The sequence below is a fragment of the Lactuca saligna genome, chromosome 2, assembly GCF_052625555.1.
Source record: "Lactuca saligna cultivar CGN05327 chromosome 2, ASM5262555v1, whole genome shotgun sequence".
NCBI classification, from domain to species: Eukaryota; Viridiplantae; Streptophyta; class Magnoliopsida; order Asterales; family Asteraceae; genus Lactuca; species Lactuca saligna.
Window position 1 is genome coordinate 77,350,154 of NC_136418.1, and position 27,764 is coordinate 77,377,917.

The 27,764-nt window shown below is 36.5% G+C and overlaps 2 pseudogenes; both read left to right on the plus strand.

Moving 5' to 3' along the window:
- The first annotated feature begins 276 nt into the window (after positions 1 to 276).
- LOC145029825 (uncharacterized) lies at positions 277 to 2,493 on the plus strand (annotated as a pseudogene).
- Positions 2,494 to 13,420: 10,927 nt separating this feature from the next.
- LOC145029826 (uncharacterized) overlaps positions 13,421 to 27,764 on the plus strand; it is a 38,661-nt pseudogene continuing 24,317 nt past the window's right edge.

The following is a 27,764-nucleotide window of genomic DNA, read 5'->3' on the forward strand; positions in this document are numbered from 1 at the left end:
TGTGTGTTTTTAATGGGTGATGGCTGTCAAAATATAGTTAAGAAGACTCATATATGTGGTAATTGGTGAGTAAGGATTGGTTAGAATTGTAGAATAATTATCTTTCTATTTTCTCTTTGGTATCTTCGTTCATGATTTCTTTTGCTCCAATTCTCATAGATTCTTGTGTGATGTTTTTCTATAAAAAGACCATGTTTTGAACCCTCCAAAAGGTCTTCAAAATAGTCCTTTAAGGTTTCATACGTGGCTTAATGGTGGAGGAAACTCAAGCCATTAATGGTGTTTTTTCTTTTAGCAATGTTTGAATCTGCAAGAAGTATTATGAATTGGCTTGGTGATTGTGCAAAGGTATAAATTTTATATTTTTTATAAGATAAGATTAATACGTTTATTGATTTTATAAATTTTGACAGGTTATAGCACTGAAGAACAATCAAGTACAATGGACAACTCCTCTTGGACTTCCTGTTGTTCAACCATACCGCAAATTAGGAAGACATCTTAGGAGTTCTTTTAGTAAGTCAAATTGTCAAGTAAAGTCCCTGTATTTTGGCTTTTTTGCTAATAGGAACCACAACTTTTTTGTTGTTTTTTTTTAAAATGTGTAGATTAAGACATCTCTTCAAGTTTTGACACTACAACGAGAAACCGATAAGGTATATCTGCAACCTTTTCTTTATTATGCTAAATGCAAAAAAAATAATTTTTTTTGTTATAAAAGGTGATGGTGAAAAGACAAAGAACAGCCTTTCCTGCTAACTTTGTCCACTCTCTTGATGGGTCCCACATGATGATGACAGCCATTGCTTGTAAAGAGGCCGTCTTAAGTTTTGCAGGTTCAAAATCATTATTATTTCATATATTTTATTTCTCCGTTTTTTTCCATTAAAAATATATAAATTAAAATCTCATTTCAACAATACTTGATTCAACCATGAAAAACCCTAATTCTACTCACCTTAGAAGTAAATGGAGTCCTATTCCCATACCCCATAGAACTATCCTTGAACACAAAGGTCAAGATCTTGATTACATCAACATAGCTTACAGTCATCTTCTTCACTCTGATTGGGCTAAGATAGATAAATTATTAACCAAATCTAATTCATTACGAGTGAAACACATTCTGTTAAAGCCTCAAAACGATTACGTCATTTCCCTAAAATTCTTCAAATGGATTGAGCTTCACAACCCTAGTTTACTCACCCTCGAAACAAATTCCATCATCCTCCACATCCTCACCAAGAATCGAAAATTTGTGTCAGCTGAATCCATTTTAAAGAAGATCATCGGTTCTTGTTCTTGTGATGTAAACCTCCATTCTAAGCTCTTCGATGCTATTCTTCACTCTTATCAAATGTGTGATTCCACTCCTCGTGTTTTCGATGCCCTTTTCAAAATGTATGCACAGATGAAGCAGTTCAGGAATGCAACAGAGACATTTTGTCGTATGAAGGAATACGGATTTCTTCCTACCATTGAATCATGTAACCTGTATATGAGTTCACTGCTTAGTTTCAATCGAGCAGACATCGCGTTACCATTTTACAACCAAATGAGAAGATCCAAAATCACAATCAATGTGTTCACTCTCAACATGGTGATGAATGCTTATGTTCAATTAGGGAAACTAGAGAATGCAGTCCAAGTGTTCGATGAAATGCAAGGTATGGGAATGAACCCTTTTGTCTCCTCCTACAATACATTGATCACTGCATACATCAACCAAGGCCTTTTAACAACCGCAATTAAGTTGAAACTTACAATGGAGAAGAATGGAATAAACCCAAATGCCATAACTTACAACACAATAATCCATGGATTCTGTAAAGAAGGGAAACTACATGATGCTTTTAAAGTTTTTCTTGAAATGAAAAGGGTAAATGTGGATCCTAATACTATAACTTACAACACATTAATCACTGCATGTTCCCAATCAGATAAAATCGAAAAGGATAATCAGATTTTTGAAGAAATGATAAGAACTGGGGTCAAACCTGATATTTTGACTTATAACGCATTGTTGCTGGGACTTTGTAACGAAGGAAAAACCAAGAAAGCTGCTTATTTGGTTAAAGAACTTGATAAAAAGAAATTAGTACCAAATTCTTCAACATTTTCTTCCTTAATTAAAGCCCAATGTGCTCGAAAGAACCCAGATCGTGGTTTTCAACTTTATAAAAGCATGGTGAAAAGTAATTATCGTCCAATTGAAGATACTGTGGAGATGTTAATTTTATCATTCTTGCAAACAAATGATTATGATGGTGCTTTTGGTGTTTTTAAAGAGATGTTAGAGAGCCTATTGGGTCTGATTTGGTTGTTTTGAGTGGGTTGTGTAAAGGGTTTTCAAAAGCTTGGAAAGATAGATGGGTTTTGGATCTATTAAGCAAGATTGATAATGGGTGTTTTAGTTATGAACGTTATGAGAAAGTTCAAAGGATTATTTGTGACTCTAACAATGAAGGTAAAGAACTTGAATAAAATGTGTAAGTTGATTTATTTAATTATTACAAAAATGAATCCGAACACAGAATGTGTGTGGGAGAAATTAATGCGTTATAGAAAGATCTCCTTATACTTTAATGAATTCTACACTTCATTACTCCAAAACATGCTACGTGCATATTCATAAATAATATTTTATTATACAAATATGGTCTTGTTACAAAACATTGGATACAAAGCGACTAAGTTTTAGTTTATTACAAAACTACCCAAGATATTGTAAAATTTGATACATACTAAAACTTAAATACAAAAGTAATAATATAAACTATTCTAATTCTTCCGATAGTATATGGATATACTGGATGCTTATTGTCTGCAAGTTATTAAAATATTGAGAGGGTAAGCGGTGATGCTTAGTGAGTTCAGTAATAGATACAATATAATGTTATGCCATATACATACTTCAATATGGCAGAAGCAAAGTGGAGAAACAACGACATATCTGAAATCATGTAACAAGATTTCCATAATAATCAGTGACTTGATTCAAAGGTATACAGTCAAAGAGACTTAACAATTTCAATACTTGATAAATATCAATAACGCTTCGGCCCAAATGGCACAGAAGACATACAATTTCTGATAAATATTTTGGTAGATTTCAGGTTTTCATGCCCTGATTAACCATTAGCCAATGCCATAGAATAGAAATCATTCTCTTACAGAGACCTGTTCTACATGGCCAGAGGCTTGTATCAGTACCAATGTGAATTTAAGTCCTTTCACTGGTCACATGGTCAAAGGTATTGCATTTGCTATCAAAATAGCGAATAAAAATAACATGAGAAAATAACCGGGATAATAAAACTGAAAAGCACATAGCACATACAACACATTTACATGTTTCCTAGCAAACTATCATAACTCCTAAGGAGTAGCTCAAGAATCCCATCTGCAACCATGCGATAGAAATCCATCTTCGCGATCAGATCCAACATACTCTTTCTTTAAGTTTCCTTTGATTCTCTAAAACATCAAGATATAATTAGATTACAGTATGTATTAGGAATCTCCAAAAGATACTTAATAGAGTTAGATAATGGACTTTGACTTTACCATATCTTTCAGGTAAATCTGGCAGCTTCGCTTCCAATACCCCTTTTCTTCACAATGAAAACATATAGACTCTTTGAGAATGGTACAAAAGATAATTCCAAACTTAGACTTTCTCTTTACCTTCCGGTCAACCGAGTTGACTAAGGCCGATCCCTTTCCATTAGGAAGAGAAAGATTTTCTGGATTTCCAATGTTACCATTGTCCATGTCCATGGAAATTTGAGAAATAGACCTTCCATTCATATTTTCTTAACTATTGCACCAAATCATTTGTGATTCAGCAGAAATAAGCAAATAAGAAAGATCCATTAGGGTCATGTCGTGACCTGTCACATAGTAGTCTTTCTATATGACTCAAGAAGTGACTGAAAGACCCAGTCAATAGCCAACTTCCTTAGAACAATGACACCCAACATTCTCAACCTGTCAATGTGTTACTTCAGTCCTAAGACATGAGTGCACACAGGACTTCCAATTTTATGTTTATTGTGAGTAGGGATTGAGTGATCTTGAACTATTCAAGTCTTTGAGCTTGTGGGTCAGGGATAATGATTAAAGGAGGTAGAGGAAGAGAAGTATGATTTCCATGAGACAAAACCTGGGAAATCATCTTCATTAGGAAAGCTTGATTTGGGAAGATCATTGTTGTCTAAACTACACATCACAATTGGAGAAATTCAAGTATGTTGATTTAAGTCCTTAATATGACACCCAATATGAAATATTAAGGCTAGGACCCAACAACAATTTTATAACATGGAAGAGGGATGTCGTAATCCAAGCTATAAATATTTGAAGGTAGGTGAATGACGATTCACCACTTTCCACCATGAAAACGAAATGTATTATAAGTTTTAATTGGTTTTGAAACTCCTAGATCTTTCGAGATTCATTGAACTTTTCAATGGCATGTTTCAATCTCAAGTGTACCCTTCAAGTTTTGTGACTGGGATGCCGAGGATCACAAAACAAGGTGTGAAGTAACCATGCAAATTACTTGGTATCCTTAATGTATTACCCCTCAATCGAAGTGCCGGTTAACCACACATGCTCCATCGATACTGTGATAAACATTAAATTACCGTTTTCCTACCTTGTTAAGTCCAATTAGTGTACCGGTTAACTACACACGCTCTACTAACGGCTTTAACAAAGTGCAAAGTGTAATTTCATGGATTACCACCTTATTCACATTTTCCTAAGTAACTAAGACTAGGAATTTCTAAGTGTTTAGTTACTTAGTATTTATTATTATACTTATAATGAAGGGAGAATTATAGTCCTTGTCCTATCTTTTCGGCTAACGACCCTCCACCGGTCAAGGAAGCGGTGGGTGGGAGTGGGCACCCATTAAACTGCTATTTTATAGGCAGTAACCTTATACCCCCCCCCCCCCCCCCTTATAGACCGACTTCGTGAATGAGGCCTACTAATGCTAAGAGGGCTTTTGCTCTTATACATACATACATACATACATATATATATATATATATATATATATATATATATATATATATATAGTATTAACTTATAATATTATAAGAGTATAAGAGTTGAATTTTAACTTTTAAAATTCTAAGGGCTTAATTTGGAATTAAAGTATTCATAAAGAAAACTTTTTAAATTCCAAAACTTGAGGGCAAGTTTTGAAACTATTCAAAACTATTTAATTCCATAACTTATATGATTAAAGAAGTTTTAATTAAAAAAAACTCTTCAAGTTCCATAACTTGAGGACAAGTTATGGAAGACTTTAAAACATTAAAAAGAAGACTCTTCATCTTTTTATAACTTATGGAAATTTTATGAGTTCTAATAATCATAAATGTGACTTTTCATATAACTTGAGGACAAGTTACAAAAACACATATTATGAACAACTCTTAGATTAATTTGGATTGAAAACACATATTCAATTAACTTTTCTATTAATCTAAGCAACTTATAATAACAAATATAATTCACATCAAACTTTTTCAAGTACTTAGCATAACTCTTAAACTAATACAAAATATGAATCTATTGACAATTATCTTTGAAATTGGATTAGCATGAATATTACCACATCAAAAATAGGTTTATAGGTTCAAAAACAACTTATGGTAATGTTCCTAGTCCATTTCTAGCCAAAAACTTCGAAGATAAGCTGTCAGGGGGTCCAACTCGTCGAGTGCATAAACCAACTCGATGAGTTGGTTGAGTTTTGCCTTGGACTCGTCGAGTCCATCAGGGAACTCGGGGAGTCCACTGTCGAGACAGCAGCTAACTTCGATTTTTAAGTAGTTTTGCAAGTCTAACAAAAAAACAAGCCTAGGCTCTGATACTACTGTTGGGTTTTGAGCATTCTAACACTCCTATGGTGTACATGCAACCCTATAAACGTTGGATCTATGTTTTCTCTAATATACATGCAAATACTTAAAATTCCAAGGTTTCACCCTAACTAGCATATTATAAAGTAACTATACTACAAGAATCTAGTAGAATAACATACCTTGTTGTTTTAGCTTGACTCCATGGGGCTTGAGTACCTAGTGCCTCAAATGTGACACCTCAAATGGCTCACACAACACCGAATACACTTGGAATAAAATTGAGAGAAAAGACAACTTCATGAAATCGGCTAGCCCTCTTCTTCACACACTGGTGCCGATTTTGGTGAATAATATGACCTTTATATAGTGTGTTACAATTATGGTTACACCATGTAAACCCTAATTGTCATGACCTTTCATTTGTATGACCCATGGGTTATGTAACCTCCATGGAGCATCCATGGAGCATGCTATGGGTTTAACCCAACTTGATTATCCATGGTGCTTAGGCCCACTATATAAGTTATGGATGATTTACACAATCAACCCATATATTTAATTAGTCTTCTTTTGATCACATAATTAATTCTACATTAATTCTTGATCAATACTAATTAAATATTATTATTCTTATTATTAATATAATAGAAATTATAATATATTAATATTAATAAGTGTCTTATTTCACTCATTTAGTCTATCCAAGTGCATGATGCCATGCAACCCAAATGGACCATGTCGGATCGGGTCAAGTACATACATATATAGTTATGGACTTAGACATTAATCCCATAATAACTTCATATTTGGATATAAAATCCTCATCCCTGATTCCTCGCGTTGTCGTCTGCCTTGTCGAGGATCATGTGGAACGCCTTTGGCTTTGCTTGTTCTTTCTTCTTTGGGCAATCGATCGAAATATGCCCTTTTTTGTTGCACTCATAACACACTTTCTTACTGGATGCACATTCATTGGTGTAGTGCCCAGTCCTTCCATACTTAAAACATGTAACCTCCTCGTCACATTTTCCTTAGTGTTTCTTCTTGCACTTATCACACCACCTTGCTTCATCTCCTCCTCCTTCGTACTTTTTCAAACCACACTTTGAGAATTTTCTCTTCTCGTCGGATCCTAATGATCCTTTAAATTTTCTCTTCTCACCAACCCCAACCTTGTTGGTGGTTCTGCCCTTGATCATTCCTTTGATAGACCTAGCAATCTAAATGGCTGCCTCAATGGTAGGTGCCTAGCGCACTGGCATAGTGTACTCCCATGGTAGTCCCTTTGCATACCTATCTATTTTCGCCAGCTCGTCTGGGACAATATGCAAAGCAAACTCCATCTTATCAGTGAAGGCATTTGTGTATTCATCAATGGACATGTTGTCCTTCTTTAACGTTATGAATTGGTTCTCTATCTCTAGCAGATCTTCGGAAGAGTAAAACTTCCGTTTGAATTGCACAAAGAATTCTACCCAAGTCAGTTGCAGTGGCTCATTGGGGCTTATGGTCTTCCCCAGAGTGTTCCACTAGCGAACAACATTACCTCTGAACTGACGTACTGCATATGTGGTTTGTAGCTTGCCCTTGCAACCACATGTTATAAACGCCAACTCCATCTCAGATATCCAATCCATAACTCCAATTGGGCTTTCTTTACCTGTGAAATTCGATAGATTGCAAGTTAGAAAATCTTTGCACTTGCATCAATTTCTTTCGACCCCATCGTCTTGGTTTATACTCCTAATCACTGGCAGATCAGCTTAACCTACAGTCCCACTATAGTTCCCCCTTCCGAATATCCTCCATTTACTTCGGGCTCTTCAACTTTTATTGAAAGTTCTTCATGATTCTGCTGAAGCAGACGTCTAGTTTCTTCCATCTGGCGATCCAACATCGTTTGAATCATCAATTGTACTCCAGCCATTATCATCGGCTCAGGTGCTGCTACTGTAACAACTACTTGCTCAATCACAGGTGGTTGATTCCTATTTTCATCCACGTTTCCAACTCCACTTCTTGTTCTCACCATTTTAGATCTATACACCGAATAAGGTGAATTTATGTCCTTAACCACGATAGATATTTAAATCATACTTATCACTCTGAAATGATTATATGTGAGTTCTAATACCGTATTCGTACACTTAGAATCCTAAACACTTAAGGTTTCCAGATTCGGTTGGCAACAAATCGTAGATCCGAACAAATAATATCACATATAGTAAACACATAGCATTTAGCACATAAAAGCATTTTAGGCATCTTTCCTAAAATAAACTAGTGCTCGTGTCTAAAATATAACAAACACACATCTCACAATCTTCACTTAGCATTCTAAGTTTAAGTATAGAAATCCTACAAATTCCTAGTTCGCTTAAACTAATGCTCTGATACCAACTGTGACATTCCCAATTTCACGGTCAGAAAAGACCGGTTTGTTTATACTTTGTTTTAAAATTAGAGTTATCTTTTAAAGAAAACAGTTGCGGAATTTGTCCTAAAAACAAAATATGATGACCATTTATCAAAACAATTCTCAAAGAGAGTGTATTTTCATTAAATAATAAAACCTCGGGATGTCATGTTCCGATACAGACCAAAAGCATAAACGATATTGTATAGACCTTACAATAGTTATTTATAACAACTGGTCTATAATCCGTAATCTCTCGTCAAGTCATCCGACTTATACTCATGTAATACAAAGAAAACCGAGTGGATCAAGCTTGGGAACCTGGTGAGCATATAGGGTTTTCAACCCACAATAATATAATAATTATATTTAATCATCAAACAATAAACCCAATTACCCGTCCCCATTATCTCCTTTTATTTCTTAATGCTTTACCTTAAGAATCAGTTATCCTTCATTCATATTGCAAAGTATAGACATAAGGAATTGACACAAAGTCCGTTACTGTCCACAGTCCATAAATTTGGTGAATACGTAACTCAAACGTCTGACGAACACCTAGTTCTAAAATACCCAGTGAACACACTCAGTTCAACAACACCTAGTGAACACATCTAGTTCAGAAATACCTAACGAACACATTGAGTTCTAAAATACTTAATGAACACATATAGCTCAAAATACCTAATGAACACATTGAGTTCAAGGACACCAAGTGAACACATATAGTTCAAAATACCTAATTAACACATTGAGTTCAAAAACACGAAATGAACACATAGAGTTAAAAAATACATGATGAACACATTGAGTTCAAAACACCTAATGAACACTTAGAGTTCAAAAATACCAAATGAACACATTGGGTTCAAAATACCTACAGGTAACAAACCTGTTGACTTTTTCGTTGGATTGTGTAGAACATATTTTGGTGACCATCTCTGTTCCACTATTTAACTAGAACATCAATATCATCCAGACTTCTTATCCTTTCGTCTCAAATCAACTATTTCATCTAGCCATGTTCTACCCATCATATTTGTATATATAAATTACATATACATTTTTAATCATTTAAAAACTATATAAAACATCCATTCCACACTCATCTCATATAAAGAACAATATATAAACACATAGCATGTATTTCAATACAAATACTTCGTATATATGTGTTAGAAGAAAGTAACTACACACTCACTTGATCAGAAGATGATCGGACAACACTACGGTTTGTAAAAGTAGTATTCTTTGGTAGATCTGGAAGATCTTCACAAAAACCAGCTTCTCACGGGCAAAGGTTTAGCTTGGAAACTCTTTTCTTCTCAGGATCTTCGGGCTTTGGGACTTGCTTCGGGTCTCGGGATGATACCAGGGCTTCGGGGGTACTTCTTTGCACATAAATCGATGTAATATGGGAGAGAGAGAAGAGTGTTGACAACCACAAACAGCTGCCCCTTCAAATCTATTTATAGAGTTGTTTTCTCGATTTTCACATCGTGAACAGTGCTCCCACGTCGTGGGCATAAATGTTATTGCATGCATCATCGGTCCACTTGCTCTGTCATGCTCCAAAAGATGTTAGAAGTCAGTTCACGTTGTGAACACTGTTTTCACGTCATGGTCCCTAACACAGCTTTGGGGTTCGTTCCCCGAACTTCAAAAAATCATAACTTTCGCATACGAGCTCCGTTTTCAACGTTATGTTTTTCCACGCGTAGGTAAGAAGAAGATCTCCAACTTCTGTTTAGACTCCGTCGGCTAATTTTGATTTTATTTTTATTATATTATTTTTAGTAGGCCGGGAGAGGAAAACTCCGTTAGAAAATCATAACTCCTTCGTCTGACGTGTGTTTTCGTCTGTCTTTTCACCGTTGGACTACTATCAACGAGATCTTCAATTCTCGTTTAGATTGTTTCGGCTAAATATCTCTCGATCTCATATTCGAACTTTGGGATGTACACTGCTAAGCCGAAACTTCGAAAAATCATAATTTCCTCATACGAAGTCAGATTTGGGTGTTCTTTTTATGGACGCTCTCGGTTGAACGTATTCTACAACTTTCATTTGGATCACTAAGGCCAAATATCGCTCCATCGTAAATTCACTATTAATGTTGCGCTGTGTCCTGCCGGTTTTGTCGCGAAACTTCGACAGGTCATAACTTCTTCGTTATAACTCGGATTTCGGCGTTCTTTATATATCCGAAATCCTTATCACGACCACTAAAACTTGGTTAAGACTATTCATTCTACATAATCTTCTAATAAAAAGTCATTTATGACGCTTATCGTCTTTAAATTGACTAGCCCTAATCTACGGGCGTTACAGTATACCTCGATAAGAGCTTCCCACAATGCTTTAGCTGAAGTGTACTCTCTAAATCCTTGTGCAATATCTGTAGATAAAGCCATGGTTAAAGTAGCCAATGCTCGCTCCTGTTCTTCAACTTTTTCAAAATCCTCAACAATATAGTTTGTGCTATCTATATCTATACATTTATACATATATATCTATATCTATATCATATATCTGTAAGTCTACAATTATATAAAGCATATTTCTTCTTTCTTGAATTTTTAAGAGGCATAAGGTTCACTTCTTAATGTACACATCAACTTTATATATAAACTACTATGTGGCCATGATCCTTAAAGTAATCACTCCAATCTATATAGCTTGCTAAGCTTAACTCTATAAATAGTTTTGAAGTAGCAGAAATAAAGATTGTGTAAGTAGTAATTGACTTTTTTATTATTTTATTTTCAAAAGTTTATGTTTATATTCTCCCATATATACAAAGTACAATGCTATTTATCATTACATTTGTTTTGGATATAAAAGAGAAATGGGTCTTGAAGGTTGTGCAATCATGGTTGTAGTTTTCTTGGTCTTGATAGATTTGTACTTATATATTAAAGATAATAATATTTTGCAAATTTTAGTTTTAGTTCACAATAAATTATTAGTTTTATCGAAATTGGTAGTTATTACTTGTATAAGCTTGATGTATAAACTATATGTGTTGTTTCATTTGGATCACACCCCATTTTGAACACATATGTGTTCTTTTATTTATATGTGTTATTGTGAGGAGGTTTAAAAATTATATTAGTTAATGATTTGAGACTTGAAAGCTCTTAACTGTTGAGGATATTGATAGTTAAAGAATTAGTAGCTTCAATTTTGTAATCTTTCATGCATTTGGTTCATACTAAATTGAATAATTGAATGTAATTTAATTTGTTCAATGTTTCTAACTATATAAAATTATGTATTTATTTGAATAATTGAATGTAATTTAATTTGTTCAATGTTTCTAACTATATAAAATTATGTATTTATTTTGTTTGGGTAGATGGACTTCCATTTATCCTTTCATTTTATAGATTTAGAAGAAATGTTGGCTTAGAAATTAAATATTAAATATCTTTGATCTTTTTTTTTAAACAACAATGAAATTTTTGTTGATGTTTGGATTGATTGTGATAAATAATTAATAAGATTAGAATTTATTGATAGATAAAAGATATAGCATTTTAATTACTTTTCATTTTTTTGTCAAAGAAAAAAAAATAACAAGGTAAATATTTTGTAGAACACCTTTGCTAATTTTATTAAAATAGTCAATTTAAGCTTTATAAAAATAAATGATATCTATCGATGGGTAAAGATCCTTACACGGTAACTTTTCCTTATAGACAAAGATTTATGTTTTATTAACTTGTGTAATACAAATATTTAAAATGTAAATACCAATATTTAAAACATAAATAGTTATATACAAATCACTCTTTATCTATCCTTTATATATATATTTTTAGTTGGTTAGCGGTAATTTTTTCTTTTGTAATGTGTTATCGACGTTTCATTCAACTGATTTCAACATACAATTGAATACAAATGCACAATAATCACTATTAGTTATCAGCGTTTTTTATCTAAATGACTAATGTCTAAGAATAAAAAAAACTTAAAGTGTTATATGAATTGAAATTGAAGTATAAATATAATGTACATATAAAAATCGATATTCACAATAATGACTACTGTTAATTTATATGATTTTTGAAAAATCTGACTATCATTTTTATTAACTTAGAAAATAATTTCAAAACCATAAACCACATTTTTTTTAAATAACTAGATTATTTTTAATTGATTATGCTTTCCTATTTTTTATAATTTCAAAATACTAGTCAATTTTGTATTCTCTTATCATGGGTCAGAAGACTATAATAGGTTTTCTGTCAACATTATTTTTATTGTCAAATCGAGCACCCCTAAATGTAAAACAATAGTATATAGTTTGTGAAGTAATGAAGGGGCTAAATTGGCATTAAAAGAAACTTAATTTGTGAAAGTATCTAAGGTTAGGAAAGATAGGATAAAGTTCAATGTCTAGGGACTAATCCTTAAAAATTCGTCCATACCCCCCCCCCCCCCCCCCCCCCCCGCCCAACAAGAAAAAGTTCAGAGCCTAGGACCAAATTGGCATTACAAGAAACTTAATTTGTGAAGATACCTCCAAAAAAATTTTGCGACTGTTTTAGCCTTTACGCACGGATTAATGGAGTATTCTCAAAATCAATCCTTTGCATCGCTCGACAGTAGCATAGGAAAAAAAAAGGCGAGGTAGGGTGGAGAAGGGAAAAAGAACTGAGAAGAGAGGGGGAAAGAAGGGTCTACAAGTGTCGGTTCTTGAAGGTGTGTTAAGGATGCAAAACCGACTTATATAATCCGGTAGTTCTTTGCTTTAACTCGTCTTTTGATTTCATTTTTCAATTGCTAGTGATTGGATTCAAGCAATCTCATTCTTCTTACTTCCAATCCTTGATATGTTATGTGATTAATCCCTAGCCACGTTTTGTGCGTTTTTGATGGGTGATGGCTGTCAAAATATAGTTAAGAACACTCTCATATATGTGGTAATTGGTGAGTAAGGATTGGTTAGAATTGTAGAATAATTGTCTTTCTATTTTCTCTTTGGTGTCTTCGTTCATGATTTCTTTTGCTCTAATTCTCATACATTCTTCTGTAATGTTTTTCTATAAAAAGACCATGTTTTGAACCCTCCAAAAGGTCATCAAAACAGTCCTTTAAGGTTTCAAATGTGGCTTAATGGCGGAGGAAACTCAAGCCCTTAATGGTGTTTTTTCTTTTAGCAATGTTTGAATCTACAAGAAGTATTATGAGTTGGCTTGGAGATTGTGAAAAGGTATAAATTTTATATTTTTATAAGATAAGATTAATACGTTTATTGATTTTATAAATTTTGACAGGTTATAGCAGTGAAAAACAATCCGGTTTAATGGATAACTCCTCTTGGACATCTTGTTGTTCAACCATACCGCAAATTAGGAAGACAGCTTGTGTGTTCTTTTAGTATGTCAAATTGTAAATTAAAGTCCCTGTATTTTGGCTTTTTTGCTAATTTGAACCAAAACATTTTTGTTGTTGTTGTTGTTGTTTTTTTTTTTTTTTTTTTTTTTTAAATATGTAGATTAAGACATCTCTTCAAGTTTTGACACTACAACGAAAAACCGATAAGGTTATATCTGCAACCTTTTCTTTATTATGCTAAATTCAAGAAAAATAACTTTTTTTTGTTATATAAGGTGATGGTGAAAAGACAAAGAACAACCTTTCCTCCTAACTTTGTCCACTCTCTTGATGGGTCCCACATGATGATGACAACCATTGCATAGCATGTAAAGAGGCTGGCTTAAGTTTTGTTGGTTCAAAATCATTATTATTTCATATATTTTATTTCTCCATTTTTTTCCATTAAATATATATATATATATATATATATATATATATATATATATATATATATATATATATATATATATATATATATATATATATATATATATATATATATATATATATAAAACCCATTTCAACTCTGCTTGATTCATCCATGAAAAACCCTAATTCTTATCTCTTTAGAAGTAAATGGAGTCCTATTCCAATACCCCATAGAACTACCGTTGAACCCAAAGGTCAAGATCTTGTTTACATCAACATAGCTCACAGTTAGAACTACCGTTGAACCCAAAGGTCAAGATCTTGTTTACATCAACATAGCTCACAGTCATCTTCTTTACTCTGATTGGGCTAAGCTAGATAAATTATGAACCAAATCTAAGTCATTACGAGTGAACTTCAAACCAGCTACATCATTTCCCTAAAATTATTCAAATGGATTGAGCTTCACAACCCTAGTTTACTCACCCTCGAAACAAATTCCATCATCATCCACATTCTCACCAAGAATCGTAAATTTGTGTCGGCTGAATCCATTTTAAAGAAGATCACCGGTTCTTGTTTTTGTGATGTAAACCTCCATTCTAAGCTCTTCGATGCTGTTCTTCACTGTTATCAAATGTGTGATTCCACTCCTCGTGTTTTCGATGCCCTTTTCAAAATGTAGGCACATATGAAGCAGTTCAGGAATGCAACAGATACATTTTGTCGTATGAAGGAATATGGATTTCTTCCCACCATTGAATCATGTAACATGTAAATGACTTCACTGCTTAGTTTCAATCGAGCAGACATCGCATTACCGTTTTACAACCAAATGAGATAATCCAAGATCACAATCAATGTGTTCACTCTCAACATGGTGATGAATGCTTATGTTCAATTAGGGAAACTAGAGAATGCATTCAAAGTGTTCGATGAAATGCAAGGTATAGGAATGAAACCTTTTGTCTCCTTGTACAATACATTGATCACTACATACATCAACGAAGGCCTTTTAACAACTGCAATCATGAAAGACCCCAACTTTCGTATTTTTGAAAGACCCAAACTTTCATATTTCACATTATCATTACTCCAAAACATGCTATTTGCATATTCATAAAAGCAATATTTTACATTGATATAAAGGATTTACAAACTATTGGATACAAACCTTCTATTACAATGTGTTATATATATTACATAACTACCAAGGATATTGTAATTTATACAAACATAAAAAGTAGTACATAATTACTATTACAAACTATTCTACATCTTTCATTAGTATGTAAACATACTATTTATTTATCACCTGCAATTGTTAAACATTGATAGGGTAAGCGGTGACGCTTAGTGAGTTCAAAAATAGATACAATATAATGTTATGCCATATATATATATATATATATATATATATATATATATATATATATATATATATATATATATATATATACTTCAATGTGACAAGGTAAAGAGGAACAACAAGATGTATGTGAGATCATGTAACAAGCGTTCATATCAATCATAGACATTATTCAAAGATATTCTTTTCAATTCTTGATATACATCAATAAAGCTTTGGCCCAATTGGCATAGAAGACATGCAATTTCTGATTAACATCTTGTTAGATTTCAGGCTTATAGTCCTGTCTAACCATATGCCAATGCCATAGAATAGAAGTCATTCTCTTACGGAGACATGCTCTACATGGCCAGAGGCTACGTACTAGTACCAATGTGAATCTAAGTCCTTTCACTGATCACATGGTCAAAGGTATTACCATTGCTATAAACATAGCGAATAACACAAGAAAATAACTCAGAATGATAATACTGAAAAGCACATAGCACATATAACACATAACATACAATTGTTTCTATATATTGAACTCACCTTAAGTTAACCGGGGGTTAAAATAGTAATTTGGACAGCACTTCGGCTTTAAATATGCCTTTCTATGTTGAAAACCGGGAGTTTGTTTTAAAATCGGGCTCTGCGAAGGTAGGGCTTCAAAACCAAAAAGATAAAATTTTCCAGGCTTCTCGGGGGTCTTGGGATGTGTTTTGGGTGCTAAAATTGATTTCGGGGCTTCGGGGAAAGTTAATATGAAGAAAATATGGAAAGAGGGGCTAAAAGTATCAACTTTTCAAAGTTAGTCGGCAAATCTCGCATCCCTCTTATTTATAGGGTGCGAGTCCGAGGGGTGCTTGGCTAGGGAGGCTCCACGTAGTACCTGCGAGGTTCGGACACGGAAGAAAGGCGTGGCACCTGCGAGCTGCGGACATCTGGCAGGAGGGGCGAAGGCCACGAGGCCACTGCGAGGCTCGTATGTGGCACGGGAGCGAGGCGAGAAGGCGAGACGTGTCTCGCGTCGGACTGGCCAGCGATGCGAGACGTGTCCCCTTCCTGCTGGACCTCGGCCTCGGCGAATCCCCTTGTGACACCTGCTGAGTTTGCATTCGGCCACGTCTCCGGTGACGCTGCTGCTTCGTGCGAAGGTGATGTGGTCGGTACTGTTCATGCGAGTTTTCTCGGTTTTTGGGCCATGAACTTCTAAAATCCATAACTTTCGCATACGAGCTTCGTTTTTGACATTCTTTATATGCACACGTAGCTAGAATCACGTTCTACAACTTTCGTTTAGACTTCGTCGGCTAATTTTGACTTTAATTTTAATATTATTATTTTTAACAGATCGGGACAGGAAAATCTGTTATAAATTCATAACTTCTTCATCCGACATCCGTTTTTGTCAGACTTTTTACCGTTGTATTACATATGATGAGACCTTCAATTCTCGTTTAGGATGTATCGGTAAAATATCGCTCGATCTAAAATTCGAGTTTTTAGCTATCTACTGCTAAGTTGAAACTTTAAAAAATCATAACATTTCTCATACGAAGTCAGATTTTAGCGTTCTTTTTATCGAATTTCTCGGTTTAACGAATACTACGACTTTAATTTAGATTACTAAGGCTAAGAAGTAGTTTATCAAAAAAACTCACTTTTTACGTCATTCGGCGCCGCGCCGGTTATGTCGCGGATCTTCGGTTGGTCATAACTTCTTCGTTATAACTCGGATTGTGACGAGGTTTTCGCCTACAAATTTCTAACGAGATTCTCTACAACATCAAATAATAAAATTTTACTTATTTAAAATTTCATATTTTCGCTAAATTTCACTATTTGACTTTTAATTGGAATCTCATAAGACTTCCAATATTTTCTGAGTGATTCTAAACATAGTTTTACTTCATTTCTAGTAAAAACCATCTGTTAGAGCTCGACACTCAGTTTTACATAATATTTCACAATTTTATTTATTACAAAAGACGATTTTAAAACGTGTATGTTACAAATACCTCCTCCTTTTGAGGACTTCGTCCCCGAAATTACATCGATTAAAATAAATGGGGATATTTTGCTTTTATCTCATTCTTATTCTCCCAAGTATAGTTTGGGCCACGATGGTGTTTCCACTTGACAAGCACCAATTCTACTTCTTTATTGCGTAGCTTAGTTGTTCTTTCATTCACGATTTCATCAGGCTTTTCTACATATCTTAACTTACTATCCAATTTAACTTCGGATAATGGAACTGTCTCATCGTAGATGCTCAAGCATTTGCGCAGATAACTTACATGAAACCCATCATGAATACCCGCCAAATCTTCAGGCAATTCTAAGCGGTAAGCTTGCTTTCCAATTCTCTGGATGATTTTGAAAGGACCAACAAATCTAGGACTCAACTTTCCTTTCTTACCAAATCGCATAAGGCCTTTCCATGGGGATACCTTCAGCATTACGAAATCACCCACTTGAAATTCTATAGGTCGTCTTCTCTTTTCCATAAAGGACTTCTGTCGATCCTGGGCCGCTTTCATTCTTTCTCGTACGATTTGAATCTTGTCGGTGGTGTGTTGAATCATTTCAGGGCCTCCAAGGATCTTCTGTCCTACATCACGCCAACATAATGGCGTACGACATTTGCGACCATATAATGCTTCATATGGTGGCATTTTGATTGAAGTGTGGTAACTGTTATTATACGAAAATTTGACAAGCGGTAAGTATTTATCCCAATTACCACCGAACTCCAAAACTCATGCACGAAGCATATCTTCTACTGTCTGGATTGTTCTCTCTGTCTGACCATCTGTCTGAGGATGATAAGCGGTACTGAGAGCAACTCGAGATCCTAATTTGCGTTGCATACTCGCCCAAAAGTGAGAAGTGAAGCGAGTATCGCGATCGGAAATGATCTTTAGTGGCACACCATGTCTTGTAATAATTTCATCCAAGTATACCTGTGCGTATTTCTCCATTGGAGCCATTTCACGCATAGCGAGAAAATGTGCACTCTTAGTCAGAAGGTTGACGATTACCCAAATGTTATCATTCTGTCTAGCAGTCTTTGGCAATTTGGTAATAAAATCCATAGACAGCTCTTCCTACTTCCATACAGGAACACTAAGGCTTTCTGGAGTTCCATAAGGCTTTTGGTGTTCTGTTTTGACTTGTAAGCATACTAAGCATTCCTGTACATATCTTCCAATGTCTCTCTTTAATACAAGCCACCAATAATCAACTCTTACATCATAGTACATTTTACTTGTGCCAGGATGTATTGATAACTTAGATTTATGAGCTTCATCTAAAATCTTCTTTCTTAAACCACCAATTTTTGGAATCCATAGCCGATTCTTAAATACCTTTAATCCTCGTGGATCGTCAAGTAAAACATCGGCATAATGTACCATTCCTTCCTTCTTTACATTTTCTGGCTTTAAGGCTTCAACTTGCCACTTCTCTAGTTCATCAAGAATGGTGAACTTCACCGTAGTGTGAGTAATAGTATAACACATACTATTACGATAAACTTTCCTGCTAAGTGCATCTGCAACCACATTAGCCTTTCCAGGATGGTACAGGATTTCGCAATCATAGTCCTTGATTAGCTCCATGGCTTGTTGTTGTCTCATATTCAAAGTTTGCTGACTGAATATATACTTGAGACTCTTGTGGTCGGTGAATAATTAGCATTTCGTACCAAAAAGGTAATGCCTCCAAAGTTTTAGGGCAAATACTACTGCAATGAGTTCAAGATCATGGGTGGGATAATTCTTTTCATAATCTTTCAGTTGTCTTGAGGCATAGGCTATTACTTTACCACGCTGCATCAACACACAACCGAGTCCCAATCTTGAAGCACCGCTATATATAGAGAAATCATCATCACCTTCTGGGAGTGATAAGATGGGAGCATAAGTTAAGAGATCTTTTAGAGTTGAGAAAGCTTTTTCTTGAACTTCACCCCATTCGAACTTCACTTCCTTCCGTGTAAGGCTTGTGAGGGGTACGGCTATACGAGAAAAGTCTTTAATGAATCTCCGGTAATATCCCGCGAGACCTAAGAAACTACGAATTTCGGAAGCATTATGAGGCACTTCCTAATTTTAAATGGCTTCGATTTTGATGGGATCTACAGATACACTGTTACTGGAAATAATATGGCCGAGAAATTAAACTTGACGGAGCCAAAATTCACTTTTCGAGAATTTAGCATAAAGTTTCTCCTTTCGAAGGAGTTCTAGGATTTCACGAATATGAATGGCATGATCGGATTCAAATTTGGAATAGATTAGAATATCGTCGATGAATACGATGACAGACTTATCGAGCATTGGACGGCACACTCGATTCATCATATCCATGAATACAGCAGGAGCATTTGTCAAACCGAATGGCATGACAAGGAATTCGAAATGCCCATAACGAGTACGGAAAGCAGTCTTCGGTACATCTTGCTCTTGTACTTTCAACTGATGATAGCCAGATCTCAAATCAGTTTTTGAGAAATAGCTAACACCATGAAGTTGATCGAATAAATCATCGATGCGAGGTAGTGGGTACTTATTCTTAATAGTCACCCTATTTAGCTCACGATAATCAATGTACATTCGCATCGATCCGTCCTTCTTCTTGACAAACAATACTGGAGCACCCCAGGGAGAGGTACTCGGTCGAATAAAGCCTTTGTCAAGTAATTCCTGTAGTTGGATCATCATTTCTTTTATTTCGGCTGGTGCAAGACGATAAGGAGTCTTTGCGATTGGAGCAGCACTGGGCACAAGGTCAATTCAGAATTCTACTTGTCTGTCCGGAGGAAGTCCAGGCAGATCATCGAGGAAAACATCGGGATATTCGTTAACAATGGGAATATCATTTAAAGTTTTATTCTCCTTTCTTGAGATGTCAACTGTATAGGTCAGATAAATAGGACAACCTTTCGATATGAATTTACGAGCTTTGAAGAAAGAGATTATTTTTAAGATTCTTTGTTCACCAGAGATATGAATAGGATCTTCCCCTTCAATAGGAATGCGTACCATCTTTTCGTAACACAAAAGTTCTGCATGGTTCTTTGATAACCAATCCATGCCGAGAATAATATCGAAATTGGGCAAGGAGATAGGGATTAGGTTAGCAAGAAAATTATAGCCTTCAATTTCTATGACACAATCCCTATAGATTTTATCAGCAAGTAATGATATACTTCCTGTAGTATCTATGTGAAATGGTTGCGCAAGTTGTCACACCCCGAAAACCTAAGGCGGAAACATTTCCGGGGTTGACTCCACTTTGAGTATCAAATCCAATGCACATAGTAAGTAAAGTAAAGCAACCATTACATTACATAAGAAAGTTTTACAGTTATTTCAAAAGTAAAGTTTGTACAGTTGTGATACATAATATATATAAACAAAAGAAACAGATCTTCATGCACACCGTCTTCAAGAAAAAAGGATCTTCGGGTACCTGTTCTAACGCTGACCTGAGAACACAAGCGGTTTGAAAATCAACATAAAGCTGGTGAGTTCATAAGCGGTTTTTGTTTGTGAAAATGTTTCGAGTTTCCTTTCTGTTTCTGAAATGTTATGTATACCAAGAAAATCCCATATTTTCTTAAAGTTGATTGTTGTTTCACAAACGTAAGGTATAGTAAGTTTGTACACTGAAAACATATCTACTCATGTGAAAATGTATAGTTTGGTTATCCGATTTGTTAAACTGTTCTGTTTACTTATCATGTATTACCAGGAAAGTCCCATACTATCCTTATTGTATGTTACCAATTGTAAAAGATGTAATGTTATCCATTTTGATGCTCTTTCTAGTTATGTAAGTGTTACCCAGGAAAGCCCCATGCTTTCCTGCTTGTTGGTTTCTAATGTGAACGATGTTAAAGATGTAAAAGATGTAAACGTGGTTAGATTTCATGTTTTCCCCAGGAAAGTCCCGTACTTTCCTGCATGTTAGTTACAGTACGTGAAGGATGTAAAAGATGTAAAAGATGTAAAGGATGTATAAAGTGGTTCATTATTACTATAAGTCAATCTTTGTTATCCTAATTGCGAGTTCCATAACCATACAATAGACTGAAACCTGTGGCAATAAGTAGTCCACATGTGGCAATAAGTAGTCCACATACTTATGACTTTCATCACCCTTGAACCATTTCGGTTCGGCTGTAGCTAGCAGCCAGGTGTGGGGTAGTCATCCCCGTATAGATCTATACACTCAAGTCACGCTCTCTAAATACCAGAGATTCTGGTTATGGGTGTAGTCCTCCACTCGCGTATCTCGGTGGAGTGTTCGCCGAGGACGTGTCTCCAATTATACAGGATTAACAAATTTACTAGTAATAATATAATAGTCCTCCACTCGCGTACATGTGTGGAGTGTTACCGAGGACAAAAAAGTGTACAGGTATTATTCAAATGTTTAATGTTATGCTTTTAACTGATAAAATATGGAAATCCATTTGTGAAATATATGTAAAACGTAACAGTTTAAAGACCTATTTCACAAATATATGTTACGTGATCTGCATGTTCAATTGGTTATCAGTTATGGTAATCAATAATAAAAGCATATGAAATATGAAACACACATTTGAAAACATGTTTTGAGTACAATAATTCCCTTGTACTTTGCTTGTGTTCCCCCCTGAAAACAGTGAAAACAGTGAAAAAGGGTAGGGGTATGAACTCACCGGACTCGGAAACATGTCGGTTTTGAATACTAGACGTTGGTTCGGGGTTTGATTACTCGCGATGTCCCTATGTAAAATGAAATAATGTCCATATATATATACAATTAGGGATACATTCACTAATCATATGGAACATTACACTCCAATGAGGTTAAACACCTCAAAACGAGCGTTTGGAGTGACCCGGGTGACATCTTCGGACGTGTAATGGCACTAGGGACTTGGGACTTGAGTTTAGTCCCCAAGAGTAAACATTTTAAGGAGTTTACATCCATAGAACACACACACACACATGAGTTTACGGCCGTAAACTCTTGTTGGTGTAGTTTTGAGTGTTTAATGGCTTAAATGGACATGGGGATTGTTGGAATGGATTTCTAAAATGCCTTGGAATTGATTGTATGAAATTTTAACACTTAAATGGGAGTTTACAGCCACACCATAAGAGTTTACGGCCGTAAACTCACCTATGGCCAAGGAAAATTGATTTGAGCTTCAAAGGACAATCACATGTGATTCTAGTTAATTTTGCAAGCCTTATTATGAATTTAGAACATCATTTAACACACTTTTTGGAGTTTACGGCCTAGAGGCATGTTCTAAGGCTGTAAACTCTATTATACCCATGAAAAGTTAGTTTTTGATGCTTAAAAACAATCACATGTGATTCTAGAAATTTATGCAAGCCATTTGAGTGTATTTGATGCATCATTTAACAAGTTTTATGAGTTTACGGCCAAGGGTATGTTCCTAGGCTGTAAACTCCTATAAATGACATTTTTGATGTGTTTAAAGCCCTTAAACTATTTTTAGATGCATCTAGATTTTACCACAAGGCCATTGGTTGAGTTTTAAGGCATTTGGACATGTTTTAAGGCATTAAATCCCCTTTTAAGTGGAGTTTACGGCCCAAGCACATGCCTTGGCCGTAAACTCACTTTTTTCCCCCAAAATTCATGTTTAAAGTGTTCCAAGTCTAGATTTGCAAGCCTTAAGGTCATATCTAAGTCCCAACTATGATTTGGAAGGGTTATTTGGCTCAAAAACCCCATGAACATGAGTTTACGGCCCAAGCTTATGCCTTGGCCGTAAACTCCTTCAAAGGGCTCAAATTTTATGTTTTAAATGTTATAAGTCCTTTCCATTAAGTCATTAAGCCATATCTAATGTCCAACATTGCTTAGGAGGGGTTTTAGGGCTTAAAAACCCCATCTTTAGGAGCTTACCGCCCAAGCTTGTTCCTTGGCCGTAAACTCAAGTTCTTGGTCCCAAAACATAATTTAAACATCAATTTGAAGGCTAAAGAGGTTGAATAACAAGTTAGGGGTGTTACCTCTTTGATTGGAAGTCTTAAATCTTAGTTTTGGACCTTTGAATTTGGATGAGGAGAGAGGTTGGGAGAGTTAAATGAGAAATTGACCAAAGGCTTCAAATGGAGGCTTAAACATGTTTATATAGGTTCTAAAACCTGAACACGGTGGAATTCTACCCGATACTGGCGTTAGACGAGGCTTTTGGTCGTACCCGATTGAGTTGCTGTAACCCGATACAACAAATTCTAGAAATATTCCGATCACTAAAATTGGGTGTTAAAATGTTTTCTAAATGTATTAAGACACCCATTAAGTCATTTTAAATACGTACCAGTAATGACTTAAATAAACGGAAGATCGGAAATCGAATTTGGAAACTATGATTGGTTGCGTGAATTGAACTACAAAAGAGTTACATGAAATGATATGGAAATTTTGGGTTGTTACATTATCCCCCCGTTAAAGGGAATTTCGTCCCGAAATTCAAAGTTTAAAACACAAGACAAGATACAAATCATGGATCTTGAAAGAGTTGTGGATACTTCTATTTCATTGAATCTTCCCGTTCCCAAGTGAATTCCGGTCCTCGCTTGGCATTCCAGCGAACCTTCACTAACGGGATGCGACTTTTCTTTGTACGTTTGACTTCTCGATCCATGATTTCGATCGGTTCCTCCACAAAGTTAAGGTTTTCATTGATCTCGATCTCGTCTATGGGAATTGTTAGGGTTTCATCGGATAGGCACTTTTTGAGATTTGAAACATGGAAGACAGGATGAATGTTACTGAGTTCATGAGGTAAATGAAGTTTATAGGCAACTGGACCGATCCTGGAGAGGATCTCGAAGGGTCCAATGTACCTTGGATTAAGTTTTCCACGCTTGCCAAAGCGTACAGTGCCTTTCCAGGGCGAGACCTTCAACAGAACACGGTCTCCAACCTGGAATTCTAGTGGTTTCCGACGATTATCAGCATAACTCTTTTGGCGATCTCGTGAGGCTTTCAGTCGGTTACGGATTTGAATGATCTTTTCGGTGGTTTCGCGGATGATTTCAGGACCAGTGAGAGCACTGTCGGGGACTCGACTCCTGGCTAACTGTGTATCCCCCACCTCTGCCCAGCACAGAGGGGATCTGCACTTACAACCGTATAGGGCTTCAAACGGAGCAGCCCTAATGCTGGTATGGTAACTGTTGTTGTATGAGAATTTGATCAAGGATAGATGTGTGTCCCACGACTTTCCAAAATCAATGACACATGCCCTAAGCATGTCCTCCAGGGTTTAGATTGTTCTCTCACTCTGTCCATCGGTCTGAGGATGATACGCCGTGCTCATATCTAGTTTGGTTCCAAGGGCTTTCTTGAGGGACTGCCAGAATGTGGAGGTAAACATGCTATTTCGATCAGAGATAATGGATACAGGTACACTGTGTAGACATACCACCACCTGGATGTACATTCGCGCGAGTCTTTCCATCTTGTATGATTCTTTGATTGGAATGAAGTGAGCGGATTTTGTCAAACGATCGACAATTACCCAAATGGTATCGTACCCACTAGAACACTTGGGTAGTTTGGTGATGAAGTCCATGGTAATCATCTCCCATTTCCACTCAGGGATCTCGGGCTGTTGGAGCAGACCTGAAGGTTTCTGATGTTTGACTTTGACTTTGGCGCAAGTCAGACACTTGCCCATGAATGTAGCTATCTCAGCTTTCATGTTTGGCCACCAGTATTGTTTCTTGAGATCCAGGTACATCTTGTCTGAACCCGGGTGAACAGAGTATTTGGTTATGTGCGCTTCTTCCATGACTATTTCCCTGAATCCTTCGGACTTGGGATTCCAGATTCGATCCATAAAACAGTGAACTCCGTCACCTCTGATCTCAAGTTTCTTTTCCATTCCTCTCAAGGCTTCATTTGACATGTTCTCGGGTTTGAGGGCTGTTAACTGGGCTTCTCGGATTTGTATGGGTAAGTTGGAATGGATGGTCATCGTCAGGTTCTTCACTTTGTGGCCTGCACTATCCTTTCGGCTAAGGGCATCTGCTACCACATTGGCCTTGCCGGGGTGGTAACGGATTTCACACTCATAATCACTGAGTAATTCTACCCATCGCCGTTGCCTCATGTTTAAGTCTTTCTGATTAAAGATGTGGTGCAGGCTCTTGTGATCAGTGAAGATCGTGCACTTGGTTCCGTAGAGATAATGTCTCCAAATCTTCAATGCAAAGACTACTGCTCCTAGTTCCAAGTCATGTGTATTATAGTTGACCTTGTGTGCTTTCAGCTGTCTTGAGGCGTAGGAAATCACCTTTCCTCTTTGCATAAGCACACAGCCTAAACCTTGATTAGACGCATCGCAGTAGACAACGAAGTCCTCTGTCCCTTCAGGCAGAGACAGAACAGGTGCGCTGCATAAGGCTCTCTTCAACGTTTGGAATGCAGTTTCTTGTTTATCACTCCAACAGAAGGGTACACCTTTCTGTGTTAGAGTGGTTAAAGGTTTGGCGATTTTGGAAAAGTTCTGAATGAATCGTCGATAGTAGCCGGCGAAACCTAAGAATTGACGAATTTCTGTGGGTGTTTTCGGTGCCGACCAATTCTCTATCGCTTTAATCTTGGAAGGATCTACATGAATACCCTCCTCGCTTACCACGTGACCGAGGAAAGTTACCTTCCGTATCCAGAATTCACATTTGGAAAATTTCGCGTATAGCTTTTCGGATCTAAGGGTCTCCAACACTAGCCTCAAGTGTTGCTTGTGGTCTTCTTCGCTTCGGGAGTAGACGAGGATGTCGTCAATGAATACAATGACGAATTTGTCTAAGAAAGGACAGCACACTCGGTTCATCAGGTCCATGAACACAGCCGGTGCATTGGTTAGACCAAAGGGCATCACTACGAACTCGTAGTGTCCATACCGAGTCCTAAAAGCTGTTTTAGAAACATCATTTTCCTGGACTCGTAACTGATGGTACCCTGATTGAAGGTCTATCTTTGAAAAGTAGCTGGCTTGTAACAGCCCAAAATCTCAAGTATTGTTAAATTGCATTTTGGGGTGTTTAAAGGGGAAACTCGGCGAGTTGGAGCCAGACTCGCCGAGTAGGGTCGCAGATTTGGTCGCGGGTTCGCGACTGGACTCGACGAGTCCAAGTATGGACTCGGCGAGTCGACGCTGTTCAGCGGAAACCCTAGCCGTTTCGTATTGGGTCGTATATAAGGATTGTTATGTCGTCAGTTCACGTCTTTTGGCCGATTGAGGAGAACCCTAAACGACTGTGGCATCTAGAGCAAACTTGAAGCCCATTATTGACTTTGAAGGAATTGTGGTGCAAGAAGAGGAAGGATTTTGGCCAAAGGAAGATCAAGGGGGTCGAGTTCTGAGGTTTGGGGACACAGAGAGTACGTTTTCAGGTTATGTTTCGGATCATTCCTGTTATTTTGATGTGTACACGAATTTAGGGTTTATGAAACCCATTTGGAGATTAGATGGATTGTTGTGTCGTTACCCAATGTTTATAACCTTGTATTAGGACCCTTAGAGATCCAGAAGGTCCCATGTTTGTTTATTCGGGAATATATGTATCTCAGGAAGCAGTTCGATCGACTGCATGGCGTGGACTCGCCGAGTCAGATGAGCAGACTCGGCGAGTAGCTTGAAGATTTACTAGGACTCGCCGAGTGCGTTCTTCAGACTCGGCGAGTAGAGTCGGGGTGGCCCCGCGATTCTTCCACGAGGACCTCGTCGAGTCAAGAGGGATACTCGACGAGTAGAAGGGAACATTCAGGAATTTGTGAGGACGACTAGACTCGCCGAGTCGCCAGGGTACTCGCCGAGTCCAGTTGAGATGGCCGTTGACCAGAGTTGACCGGTGCGAATTCTTAGGGTCAGTTAACATGGAAGATAGAAGTATTAATGAAGAGATATATGATGTTACAGGGAGCTTGTAGCTCGGAGGATCAAGTGCAAGGGATTTCAGGAGTTGTTATCTTCCAGCGTCCGCGAGGTGAGTTTTCTCACTATACTGTACCCGGAAGGGTTTGATTGTGTGACCGGAAGGTCAAGTATGTTATGTGTTATGTTTATATGCTATAGATGGAAAGTTAGCTGCTACGCGTGATATACATGTTTATATATGGGCCGGAAGGCAAAGTATTATGTGACAGAAAGGTCAGGTATGATATGTGATGTATGTGCTTTATGTGTTAGAGTATGTTACGGGCCGGAAGGCAGGTTGATATATGATATATGTGCTTTATGTGTTAGAGTATTTGTGTTATGTGTTATATATGTGTATGGGCCGGAAGGCAATTATCTTATGGGCCGGAAGG